At 43.2% G+C, this 14335-nt stretch overlaps 1 pseudogene; it reads left to right on the top strand.

Moving 5' to 3' along the window:
• The first annotated feature begins 846 nt into the window (after window positions 1-846).
• On the top strand, window positions 847-12464 carry LOC138775498 (dynein regulatory complex protein 10-like; annotated as a pseudogene).
• The last annotated feature ends 1871 nt before the right edge of the window (window positions 12465-14335 follow it).

Here is a 14335-nt window from a genome sequence, read left to right as displayed (position 1 = left end):
CTTAAGCTGGGGAGGCACAGTTGGAGAATACTGCATTGGACCATGTGAAAAGCTGTCAGTGCACGATGGGAGTTGTAGTTTCATAACAGCTGCGGTGGCACAGGTTGGGGATCACTGCATCAGACCATGCCCAGGGGTAGTATAGCATGATGGGAGTTGTAGGTTTGCAATATCTGGGGAGACACAGTTGGAGACTACTTTGGACCATGACAAAGGCTGCCAGTGCATGATGGGAGTTGTAGTTCCATAAACGCTAAGGTTGAGGGAAAACTGCAGTAGACCATGCCAAGTGTTATCACAACATGATGGAGGTTGTAGTTCTGCAACATCTTCAAAGCCACAGGTTGGGGGACGCTGCTCTAGACTATGCCAGCTGCTGCTAGGGGATGATGAGAGTTGTAGTTTTACAGTATCACCCAAGTCATACTAAAGTCACTTCTATGCATGGAAGTCATCAAAACTCCCAAGACATCTCCCTGCCCCGTCCGACTGCACATCACCATCGCATAGGAACTCATTCACACCTGAAGTGTTACCTGGCCGGTCCCGCGCGTGTCCGCTGTACTTTTCAAGTCCGCTTTAGCATCACGTGACGCGGCGATCTCCTGCCGCGGGTTTCTGGCATCTGCAATCAGGACTAAATTAAAACACCATCACTTCAGCACCTACAGAGCCTCACCGTATCCTTCCGCACATGCGCGCTGGACAACAGAAGTTATGGGTACCCGAACGACGCATGCGCAACATTCCTTTGCAGCCCTGCCTTCTTTTTTTCCAGTCCTCGCCATATGTTATTGCCGAAGTAGGTTGGCCTTCTGCGCCTGCGCAATAAGGGGCAATCTGTCATTGGCTAGGGACATCACCAAGTCACGTGATTCGTTTCCATGGCAATTGTACACGGAAAAAAGGACACAGGTAGTGCTGAGAGAGAAGAGTCCGCCGGCTCTCTGCAGGTGCGGTGCCTTTTTTCTTTATATCCCTTCTAAGGTTTGCATTTGTCTATGGACATGACACAGCACATACTCTTCTCTGACAGGACTGCACAGGACTGTACAGACTACCACTGTGCTGGAGCACTATACACAGTACATCACTATAGGTGGGGAGATGGAGTTACTTGCTTTGTTAGGTGCTATGTGAGCGGTAAGGAACAGCAAGGAAGGGGTTAACACCAGGGGGAGGGGACCTTGGCTTTCCAGCTGTTGCAAAACTACAACTCCCATCATGCCTGGACAGCCAAAGCTTTAGCTCTTACACTCCAGGCATGATGGGAGTTGTAGTTTTACAACCGCTGAAGAGCCAAGGTTCCCTACCCCTGGGTTACACTAAGCAGTGAACAACTACTACTACTACTACCGCAATGTGTACATACATAGTAACAACCCAAGGGACAGCTGACCAGAACTTTATGAGTGGTTAGAGATGAGAGGGAACCATTCACTTACCTTTCAGGCACAGTGTGGACCCTCTGGGGGAGGGAGACAGGCTCACAGACCTAGCATAGGCTTCATCTCTCTTCTGCACACAGCACAAGCTAAGACCCTCCCAACTGCTTGTTTGTTGCTAGAGACTGATTTTTATTCTGGGCTAAGGGCTTATTCCCACGTGAAACACAGAACCCACGGACAGGGAAGCCCTGTAGCGTATTCTTTCCCCACCGGCAACATGTATTAATATGATGCCGGGAGCAGGAAAGTGTTTGAATCTTTGCAGCTGTGTCATTACATTACAGAGTCTTATATTATTTTTTTCTCTGAAAAAAAGGGCTAGGGCTTATTTTTAGGGTAGGTCTTATTTTTGGAGAAACACAGTATGCCCCTATACTGTAGCCCCAGGCTATAGGGTAGTTAGCCGCCATACTGTATGTCCTACTGTTAGGCCTCTATACTATAATTCCCCTGTAGTTTAAACATCCATACTGTATACCTCACTCCCCTCTCTATAGTTTTTTTTTCCATACTGTATACATCTCTCTGCAGTAAGGTCCCCATACTATATACCTCCCTCCCCCCCCCCCCTGTAGTTGTTCCCCCATACTGTATACATCCCACTCTGCAGGTAGCCCCCATACTATATACCTCCCTCCTCCCTATGTAGTTGTTCCCCATACTGTATACATCTTCTCTGCAGGTAGTCCCCATACTGGTATACCTCCCTGCCCCTCTGTAGTTTTTCCCCCATACTGTATACATCCCCTTCTGCAGGTAGTCCCCATACTGTATACCTCCCTGCCCCCGCTGTAGTTGTTCCCCCATACTGTATACATGTCCCTTCTGCAGGTAGTCCCCTTACTGTATACCTCCCTCCCCCCTCTGTAGTTGTTCCCCCATACTGTATACATCCCCTTCTGCAGGTAGTCCCCATACTGTATTCCTCCCTCCCCCTCTGTAGTTGCTCCCCCATACTGTATACACACCCTCTGCATATAGTCCTCATACTGTATACCTCCCTGCCCCCTCTGTAGTTGTTCCACCATACTTATTTTCGGGGTAGGTCTTATTGTCGGAGAAACACAGTATGACGAGTATTTTATTGGACTTATGTGAAATCATTTTAACTTTTCCTTTGTATCATTAACATTGTCTGATGCTTGATCCATTACAGCCTCCCATTCCTAAGCAAGTATATGTGCTCAACGTCTTGAACATGGCGTCGGATATCCTTTCCACCACCCAGCCCGTCATGCTGTCCTCCCCTCAGCCACTGCAATCCCCACCTGGAAATGTCGGGAGACTCTTGAAGCTCAGTCCCATTAAGATGCTTCCAAATATTGACAGCCTGAAGATGCTGGAACCGGGTCGTAAGAAGCTAACCTCCATAGAGACACAGAGAGTGGTGGCCGTGCTTGATGAAACGATCAAAAAAGCTAGAGCTAGTCAGTCTTTTCCAACACGCCATTGAAAATCTGGATAGATACAGTGTGATTTTTGGATCTGAGCTGACGGGGGCATTGAGGGAGCACAAGAGGCTACAGGATAACATGCAAAGACATCTTCAACGTATGAAAAGCAGAGAGGATGATACCAGTTTCCAAAGTGAAACAACAAATATGGCGGAAAATGCTGACGTACACTTTGGCGCACTTCGCCAGGGTGTTCAGAGCTCTGTGAGGAGTACTCTAAGGTTGTTTTTGGCAAATCCAACAGCCTGCCAAGCTTTAAGATCTGAAGGGAATGTAAGGGATCAGTCGTCACAGACATTGATCCACTTTCTATCAGAATTGAGGGCATTCCTTTATGAGATGCTGCTCACCAGTCCACTAGAGCAGAATGAGAGAATGCACTATCTTCAAGAGATCACACTGCGCGACCACAAGAACAGGGCTGTTTTATTGGCTTTGGAAGAAGAACTTAATGCAGCTATTCTGGATCGGGATACTGAGGTATGCAACGACTTTCCGCGACGAGGCTATGTTCACACTACATAAGTGCTGCGGAAATCACGGCCGTTGTTACAAGCCTGTGGCCGTTGTTACACTTCGTATACACTCCGGCCGAAATCCCTGGCGGCGTAGAAAACTGACATGTCAGTTTTCTGCGCACACTATATTGTGTGCTGTGGGGAGTTCTGATGCGGGCGTGCATGGATGCGCTCGCATCAGAAACTCTGCGGCCCCAAAGATCATCCGGCCGTTACTGCAGTACCGGCTGGGATGATCTTTTCAGAGACCAGCCAGTCTCTTACTAAGTGTGCAGCCTGAGGCTGGGTTCACACTACGTATATTTCAGTCAGTATATTTCAGTCAGTATTGCAACCAAAACCAGGAGTGGATTAAAACACAGAAAGGATCTGTTTACATAATGTTGTAATTGAGTGGATGGCCGCCATATAATGGCAAATATGTGCTGCTATTTTAGAACAACGGCTGTTGTATTGAAATAATGTCAGTTATTTACTGCTATATGGCGGCCATCCACTCAATTTCACCATTGTGTGAACAGAGCCTTTCTGTGTTTTTAATCCACTCCTGGTTTTGGTTGCAATACTGACTGAAATATACGTAGTGTGAACATAGCCTAAAGGTGGATAAACTTTCGGGATCTTTGCTAGGGGTTTACAGTGCTGGCACTTGTGCTGCTTTTATCCGATTATATTTTACATATATAATAATGTGCCTACATATGAAAGAATAAGGAATTCCAATATTGTACTGCTTTGTTTGTTTTAGTTGCAGTATATTCTGTCCTTAGTGTCATTTTTATTGTGGTTCTCACCACATAGACTTCCATAAATGCAAAACGCAACCACATGTGGTTTTCAAACTGGTTTTTAAAGAATTACTTCTATTTAAAAATCTCAAGTCTTCCAGTACTTATCAGCTATTGTGTTTCCTGCAGGAAGTGGTGTATTCATTATAGTCTGACACAGTGCTCTCTGCTGCCACCTCTGTTCGTGACAGGAACTGTCCACAGCAGTGACAAATCCCCATAGAAAACCTCTCCTGCTCTGGACAGTTCCTGTCATGGACAGAGGTGGCAGCAGAGAGCACTGTGTCAGACTGGATTAGAATACACCCTTCCCTGCAGGGACATACAGCAGCTGATAAGTACTGGAGGGCTTAAGATAGAAAGTAATTACAAATCCAATAACTTTCTGACACAGTTCATTTGAAAACCAATTTTTTGCTGGAGTACCATTCAAAGGGGGATTCTGGGGTTCAAAAGTAATTATTGTTTTTATCGGGATAGTAAAAATAAATAAATAAATAATAATTATACTGACCTACCCCTAACCCCCTGCAGCTTACACTGCAACTGCAATTTAAGGTCCCGCACTGTTTGGTCTCTTCTACCTGCTTTTCAGGGGAGAGATAGTAGCAGAAGCTGCCTGCTCAGCCAATCACGGGTTGTAGCAGTTTCCCTTCTCGGCCAGTGATGGCTGAGTAGACACGTCCTTCACCGATCTCTTGTTTAGAAATGTGTGGGAGGCAGGAACTGAGGACCAGAAAGAGACAAGTGGGAGCTGTGGGTAGGTAAGCAGCATTTATTTGTTCTTTTTTTACCAGCCCAGCAATATAATAAAAATTTTATCAGTATGCCCCTTTTAACTTGTATATATGCAAATGTAACATCATGTACCCATGCGGCAGAGCTGATCACCTCAAGTGCCCAGCACTTCAATCCCCTACATGTTCCTAACGTTTTGCCCCTCGTGAGACACATTCAACATTGAGTGACGGTCGGGAGCCACATCAGCTCACAAATGGAGAAGAGACAAGAAGTCATGAACTTACAAACACTGGGGGAATGTAACTAATCACAGTGCCCAGGTAAAGGTTACAAACACCTTCACAGCTATACCTTTAAATTTGTGAACTTCTGCTCGTGAGCTGAGCCACTTGTGTTTTTACGTGTATGGAAATAAGTAGCAAATGTCCACAGGGAGCAACTGATCACCTCAAGTACCCCTAAGGTAGTACCCAGAATGTACATCTCATATCCATCCCATATGACTACTTGCTTCTCACTGGGTGAGCTCCTTATTCTCATTCTATAAGGCTCGCGCAAGGAACTCGCCTACCACAGTTACCTAATCTGGCAGCAGAAGAACGTAAAAACCTGCATAATGGCAGGTGTGTTTTAAAGTGTCACTGTCATTTTTTTTTTTCCAGAAATCATAGTCCAGGGCGATTTTAAGAAACTTTGTAATTGGTTTATTAGGCAAATATGCCATTATCTGCATTCAAAAAGCCTTTCCCCAGGTCTCCCCCTCCCTTTCTGTCATCCACTGCTCATTATCAGGAAATCTCAATTCTTTTACATCAGTTGAGCCCTGTGTAACCTATGGAGAGGGGAGGAGGGAGGTTAGTGGGCTAGCAGAGAGCAGAGAAGAAAGGATTACACAGCGGGACCAGTGTGAAAAGCAGTATTCAGAGGTCAGAAAGGTCAGTGCTGACTTCAGAGGAGAAAAGCCGGTGATGTAGCTGTAAATTAACTCTTTGTTGCCCTGTTTGGTGCCTCATCTCCCTCCACCCCTCCTCTCTCCTATAGAGAACAATGAAGACAGGGGGGAGAGCTTTCAAACTGCTTTTTCATGATAAAAATGCATATTTCAGCTAATAAACCAATTACAAAGTTTCTTAAAATTGCCTATACTATTGATTTCTGCAAAAAAAAAAGTAAACGACAGTGACACTTTAAAGAACACCTGTCATTATGCAGGTTTTCCCGTTCAGCGCGTAGTTGCTTCTGCCCCCAGATTAGGTAACTGTGGCAGGTGAGTTCCTACGCAAGCCTCATAGAATAAGAATGAGGAGCTCACCCAGTGTGGACGTATCCATGATATTCTGCCTGCAGGAGCGACCTGTACAACGATGGGGGAGGGGATAATTGGTACACTTTAATTAAACAGTGTACATCAAGCTGCCAGTTATCAAGAGACCTCTGCCCTACAACATACACTAGAGAGGCTGTCAATGAGATGCAGAAGGAGGAAGCAAGTCATATGGGATGGATATGAGATGGACATTCTGGGTACTACCCTTAGGGTACTTGAGGTGATCAGTTGCTCCTTGTGGACATTGCTACTTATTTCCATACACGTAAAAACACAAGTGGCTCGGCTCACAAGCAGAAGTTCACAAATTTAAGGTATAGCTGTGAAGGGTGAACCTTTACCTGCCACTGTGATTAGTTACACTATGCGGTACCATCTGACAGATTCCCTTTTTAACATGATGTAAACCAGCAGGAACTATTACAGCAGTTTGTAATATATCACCATTATGCAGTGTTAGTATTACCAATTTTATCTACTATTTTTCTGTATTATTACTATCTTGTACTTTTGTCTCTAGATTGCCAAGAAAAATGAGAGTATACGGCAGCTTAAGATCAATCGCATCAGCTGCGAGAAGATTTCAGAAAACCAGGTAAAACGCACAATGCAGGAGGCAGAGGTGCAGCAGAAGTCCGACTGCGAGCCTCCGAAGGAAAATCGCAAAGCTTCAGCAGGATCTGCAGCAACTGAGATCACAGCTCAACGCTACAATTGCAGAGAATCGGGAGATAGAGCTAAGCCTTAGAAAGGTATTGTGGTTTTTTTGGTCCTCATGTAAAATTCTGTGTTTGTAATCATAATTTGTAATAGTAATATAGATTCACATAATACAAAAAGGCTATGGTGTTCCCTTACATACTGGACAATCCTTGAGTTTATTTTTGGATTAGGAAAACACAGATCCAGTTTGTTATAACCTTTAGGGTCTGTTCACACGTACAGACTCGCTGCGTAAAACTCGCACAGAACTCGCATGAAAGTAGCTGTGTTTTTTGTGGTGTTGAACTTGCCTGTGACAATCATGTGAAAATCAAAACTCGCATGTAAAAAATCGCACCAAACACGCAGCAAGAATATACATACATTGACTTGATAGCAATCAGTATCGCTGTGGATTTCTGTGCGAGAAACTCACAGCGATAAATATGCAGCGAGTCTGTACGTGTGAACAGACCCTTAAAGGGGCATTCTGGATGCTCGCATTTTGTTGTGCTGAGCCTGTACCGTGTTCCTTTGGGGATCACTCTGTGGCATCTTACATTCTCCCGTGATAAGGTTAAATTTATATGTGACCTCTCTCTATGGAGAGAAGCCGAAAACCCAGGTAAAGGATGGTTTTTAAATTATATCTAGAGTTGGAATCTGCAGTGTTCCCACTCGTTACTTATACGTCACTGACACAGATAAGACAATGTATCATGATTATAAGCCTGGAGAAAATGGCCCAAGTTTTATTATGGTCATCACATTTTATAGACAGATATAAATATAGGGTGGTAACAAATGCTAATAAGACATAGATGAGGCGGTGCTAGTGATTTAGATATTCAGTCATGCGCAATGGTATCTATATTAGTATTCATTATTATTATTCAAAAAGGTCAAAAAGGTTAAAACAATACATTCTGTACAAAGATACTTTTTCATGAATCCAAGAGCACAATGTATTTGTTTTCCATAAATTGTTTATAGATAAGAGTCTCTGGGTCCTTGGGATTGTGTCTACAAATGATAACTTTCCAGAAGTTAATCTCAGTGACGTGCGTCCAGCATTCCTCTTCTTTATCCAGAACATCTCTCTGTCACCCTCTGATCACCCTCTGATCACGCTCTGATCATCTCCAGTCTCTTAAGAGGGCAATATATATAGGTGTAGTCATATAGTTACGGTGCAAGTAGGTAAAATCCCATAATTGGCTTTATCATCCCGCTCACTGTTATTTTTCATACTTCTAATGTTCCTATTACACTGAACAATTATCAGCCTTACTTGGACGATTAGCAACTGTTCAGGCCAATTGTCATTAAGTGTAATAGCACATGTTAAAAGGCAACGATCAGCCGAATCTTTTAACATGGTGAAAGAACATGATTTTGTCAGTGATTGTCTGCAGCGCGTCGCTCTGAGTAATAGCAGCTGTGTAGGCAGACCGCCTCTGACTTCAATGGGCTGCCCGGACGCTCTAAGGATTGTGGGCGGCCCTTCCCGTTGCTATCCTGCTCACTGAGCTGACAGGTTGGCATTCTCTTCCCCAGAACATCAGACTGGGTAATACGACCTCTAGGGATGTAAATGCAGGAAGAAAAGCAGAGATCCACAACATGAGGTGGACGTGGAAGTGAGGTAGATGTCTATGGGTTTTTATTAATTTTCATACTGCGCCCAGCACAATATGAAATAATGTAAGTATCTTGAAAAACCTTTTTTTTAAAGAACCTGTTTCATGCTGCCCAAACCATGCTTGTCTTAACTGAACAGGTCTCCTCCCATAGACATAAATGAATCTACAGTAGGAACAAAGCCAATCGCTTCCTTCATATCTGCGTTCTGCTCATCAGTCTGTGGGCTTTGAAGTCTGCTCTGTTCTGTGCCGCTCCTCCCCAGGTACAGGGAAAAGATGGATCCAGTCCTGGAAAAATTGAGAGAAGTTTCCCTGGACTGGATCCATCTTTTCCCCGCACCTGGGGAGGAGCGGCACAGAGCGGAGCAGACTTCCAAGCAGAATGCAGATATGCAATTCGCTTTGTTCCTACTGTGGATTCGCTCATCTCTAGTCTCTCACTATCGTCACCCTCCTTAACTTCATACCCCATGCCTGTGTCATGCTGCTCATGGTTTGGACAGGAGGTAACAACTGACACGTTCTATTTAATCCAATGCCAATCACAGCTATTCAGCCACGCTGCGGTCCACTCTCACTACAGTGTGTGAACTGGTGCTTGTTAGCCAGCACTTAAACCAATCATTGAATGCACAGCAAAATGTAATTCTTTGCTATAAACTTTATTGCAAGATTTCATATGTTAGATAATTTCATATACATCACCATGGTGCATTAAAGATAGCTAGCCTGAGAGGGACAAATATTCTTATGTTCGCCCATACAGGGCTAGCGAATCCAAGTCACCAGCTGCACTTCTCGGATAGTATAAGCATGGATAACGTCCACACATCTGGCAAGTTCTATTTAATAGTTGTGGGACCTTGCACCGGTGCATATAAAATAATGAATTAAGCAACATTTTAAGTACATAACTCCTGTGCAGACCTATGTGCATCAGGTTTATGCAGCAGCTGCCATGGCTCCATACCAGAAACAAAGCTTATGTGTAATCTGATCCTGCAGTCATGTATTCCTACATTGCTTCTTACCAACCTCCTGAGCGCTGTGGAGGTATCTGTAATTCATATGGTATATAATAGCTGCTGTGTCCTGCTATAGAGACCACTATTGTAACTTCATACGTCATTTTAATTTTTTATTTAACAGAAAAAATATAAAGTGGAAACTGAAATAGAGAACTGGATACAGAAATATGATGGCGACATGGGAGAAAAACAGGTATGAAAAGAAGATTGCAGTTTTTTTCTTTTATATATTTCCATAATTAGTGCTCCTCTAGACATTTAGTGGGGCTGTAAATGTTACAACACCTGTAGATACTTATTTCCTGTTAGGATACATATTGGTAGCCACACCTTTGTTCCCTGTGGGATAAATATTGCCGCAGGTAACTTAAAGAGTACCTGTCATTATAAATAACTTTTTGTCATCAGGCAATGCCTGTCACTGCTGAGACCTGTTCTGATTGAGAGATATAGTCGGGGAGAGAGCGTGGCAGCGGTACAATCTACTCCCTGGCTGTATCACTATATTGGCTGGGGAGTGGATCACCATGCTGCCATGCTCTCTCCCCAACTATATCTCCTGATCACAGCTGGTCTCAGCTGTGACAACAGTAGAAGGATTGATCCATCCTTCTACTGTTTCATAAACGGATCTAATTCCCTGGTGCTGTTGGCCCTGAATCATTTGTGTTATGACATGTCAAAAGTTATTTTTAAGTACAGTGACCCTGTACAGTAAATTTGCATACATGAATATATTGTTATTTGTATGAAGGTATTTGCCACAGTATATAATATAAGCTAAAAAGAATAAAATACAGTGGTACCTTGGTTCTCGAACTTAATTGGTTCCGAAAGACAGCTTGAGAACGGAGCAGTGTTTTCCCATAGGAAATAATGTAAATGTGTTTAATTGGTAGTGCAGCACTATATTGTACAGTACATTACATTACAGAACAGCTCTATACTGGAAAGTACATTATATACAAGAAACATTCAACAAAACCAGCAATTACAGTACAGTAGTCACTACCTCCTCACTTATCCTTTACTGTATAGTGTCCCACCCCACCCCAGTGCTGTAAAGTATGGGAGATAGTGGTGCACTGACTGTACTACTACTGTACTGTATATGCTCTCCAGCAGTCTTGTACAGTACAGGATGGGAGATGGTGGTGCACTGACTGTACTACTACTGTACTGTATATGCACTCCAGCAGTCTTATACAGTACAGGATGGGAGATGGTGGTGCACTGACTGTACTACTACTGTACTGTATATGCACTCCAGCAGTCTTATACAGTACTGTACAGGATAGGAGATGGTGCACTGACTGTACTACTACTGTACTGTATATGCACTCCAGCAGTCTTATACAGTACAGGATGGGAGATGGTGGTGCACTGACTGTACTACTACTGTACTGTATATGCACTCCAGCAGTCTTATACAGTACTATACAGGATGGGAGATGGTGGTGCACTGACTGTACTACTACTGTACTGTATATGCACTCCAGCAATCTTATACTGTACAGGATGGGAGATGGCGGTGCACTGACTGTACGACTACTGTACTGTATATGCACTCCAGCAGTCTTATACAGTACAGTATGGGAGATGGTGGTGCACTGACTGTACTACTACTGTACTGTATATGCACTCCAGCAGTCTTATACAGTACAGGATGGGAGATGGTGGTGCACTGACTGTACTACTACTGTACTGTATATGCACTCCAGCAGTCTTATACAGTACAGGATGGGAGATGGTGGTGCACTGACTGTACTACTACTGTACTGTATATGCACTCCAGCAGTGTTATACAGTACAGGATGGGAATTCTTAATGTTACTTCCAAGTAAATATTCGTTCAAATACCGCGGTATTACTGTTTTTCAAGACTGGGGGCCAGAAAAGTGTTTTGAGAACCGAGCAAGAGTTTGACAACCAAAACAAACTTTCCCTGAAAATACTGTTTGAAAAATGAACTGTTTGAGTTCGGAGCAGTTTGAGGACCGAAGTACCACTGTATTAGTGCCATTTTCTCTCTGTCTTCCCACTGGTCTGGTTTAGGGCACTGGAGGTGTTAAGGTAGCTAAAACCAGCCAAGACAGCTGTTTTACACAGTTTGAGTAACTCCCATTAATGTAATGGGTGTTTTGCAAACAGCTCAGCACTGTAAGCTATGCATTTACTGCCTAGATGGGAGTGCTCCTTTAATATTTCATGCTCTTTTACCGCATATTAATATCCAGTTGCCAGTCCATTTAATTGTGAAAGCGTTTTGTAATAGAGAAAATATTAATCTAGCAGCTAACAAAAATAAAAAGCAAATGTCTGAAAGTAAAGTTGTGTTTGACCATTAACGATTTCCCTTCTGATCACTTAACCACAGGCAGAGTTAGAGGAACTCGAGGGAATGTATGAAGAGGAGAAGGCTCAACTAGCCGAATTAAAGGAAAAGCTGGCCGTGCTAGAGGTGGAATACGTCCAGATCATAGAGGAAAGACGCCTGGCGCAGCTGAGGAAGGAAGAAGAAGAAAAGGAGCTGGCCAGCATGACCCGGGCAGCAATAGTAATCCAGGCTCATTGAGAGGGGTACAGGGTTCGCCACTCAATGAAGTCCAAGAAAAAGAAGAAGAAAGGAAAAGGAGCCGGAGGAAAGGGAAGGCCAAAAAGGGCAAAAAATAGGAGGATGTACAACACCTTATAACAGTCCTACATGCTATATTTCTCTCCTTCATTACAGAGCTTATCTCACCACCTGTAAAGTGCTTATGTTTCATTTTACAAGAAATACTCACGTAATGATGATAAACCCAATAAGTTTTGATTGCGTAAATATATTTCTTTAGAAAAAATTCTATCTATCAGTAATGTGTTCTGTCTGGGATTGGGGCACTGCTAAAATGATAATCATAATAGATGGAGAACTGTATATTATAGCATAGGTCAAACAATCATGGACGATTAACAGATTAATGGTGGATGAAGCCAATATTCCCAGAAGAAACGTCACTGTCCAGTAGTAATCTCATGATCAGAAATGCTACTGACACCTTCAGTTTGCTTCTTAAGGCCAGGTTCAGACTATGTAAGTGTGCGGCTGTATTTGCGGCTGTAATTGTGCGGCGGTATTTTGGTGGTTCATGCGTACGCTGGAAAGTATACGATATACGGCTGCACAGTGCACACTATGTATGAATCTACGGCCTTATTGTAAACGGACCTGTAATAAATGAACAAGACCATTGTTTGCGGCTGGAAACGCGGCCGTGGATTGACAGGCGGTCCGTACGGAGTACTTCAAAAATAGCCTGCAATGATGCCGAATGCCGATGCCTCTAATAGTTAATATATTAAATTAATAAAACACATTTTCTTTGTAATAAAGTCCCTTTCGTTGTTCAATAATTTAATTCTAACGAATCATCATTTTGCAATTAAATATACTGTTAAAATAAATATATATATATAAATAAATGTATATTTATATATATATTTATTTTTTGACAGTATATTTAATTGCACAATGATGGATTCGTTAGAATTAAATTACTGAATAACGAAACTGAATTTATTTCTACGAAAATGTGTTTTATTAATTAAATATTAATTAGTACAGGAAGCTCCATAAGCCGTTAATTCATATTGCTGGCAAAAGAGCATTCTGTACTAATCATCACTTTACTTTAATGAAAACATCAAATGTTTCTTCTAATTATGTTATCACAATAGCATTATTAGAAGAAACATTTAGAATTATATGTGCGCTCAGCTGATTGGCTGATCGGCTCAGCGCACGTATAATTAGCGGGTCCGCAGCACAGTGACTTCATTGTGCTGCGGACCAGCGAAGAGGACACATCGGGGTGAGTATACAGCTCTCTCCACACCCTCCCCTGCACTGCACCCCTCCAGCAAGGAAGGGGGGTCACTTAACCCCTTCCTTGCTGGGATGGGTGCAGTCTGACATCAGTCTGGCCCCCAAGGGGGGTGTTACCAGGCTGCTGTCGTTTGGTTTTTAACCCGGCTGGTTATAAAAATAGGGGGGACCCTATGCGTTTTTTTTTAATTATTTATTTATTTAAAAAAAAAAACCGCATAGGGTCCCCCCTATTTTTATAACCAGCCGGGTTAAAAACCAAACGACAGCAGCCTGGTAACACCAGGGTGGGAAGAGCCATTGGTTTAGGCCCTCCCCAGCCTAAATCTTACCAGCCTGCTGCCGCCCGGTCCAGGAGCGCCAATTTTGACGCTCCGGGACCACTGGCACCCGGCTCTTCCCAGTACCCCTGTGGCATTGGGTACTGGGGTAATAATGGGGGGTTAGTGTTAGCCATTTTATACCGGCTAACACTAGGCCCCAACTTAGTAATGGATTCCGTCTATTAGACGGCTTCCACTATTAGACGGCTTCCAAGTCTATAAAGTAAAGAAATAAAGAGAACACACAAGTTAAAAAATTTTTTTATTCAAATAAAAACACCCCCACACCCCTCATTGACCATTTTTATTAAAAAAACAACAAAAAAACGCTGGTCATCGACGTAGTCCACGGAATCCGACGTAATCCCCAGGATACCGATATCTGAAAACAAAAAAAAAGGGAGAAAACACACAAAAAACACACCAAAGGAGCACAACACCCACATTGTGAGCGGTGTGGGGCTCCTTAGCAGTATGCAGCATCTTTTACAGATC

The sequence above is a fragment of the Dendropsophus ebraccatus genome, unplaced genomic scaffold (genome assembly GCF_027789765.1).
Source record: "Dendropsophus ebraccatus isolate aDenEbr1 unplaced genomic scaffold, aDenEbr1.pat pat_scaffold_1676_ctg1, whole genome shotgun sequence".
NCBI classification, from domain to species: Eukaryota; Metazoa; Chordata; class Amphibia; order Anura; family Hylidae; genus Dendropsophus; species Dendropsophus ebraccatus.
This window is presented reverse-complemented; position numbering and strand designations above follow the sequence as displayed.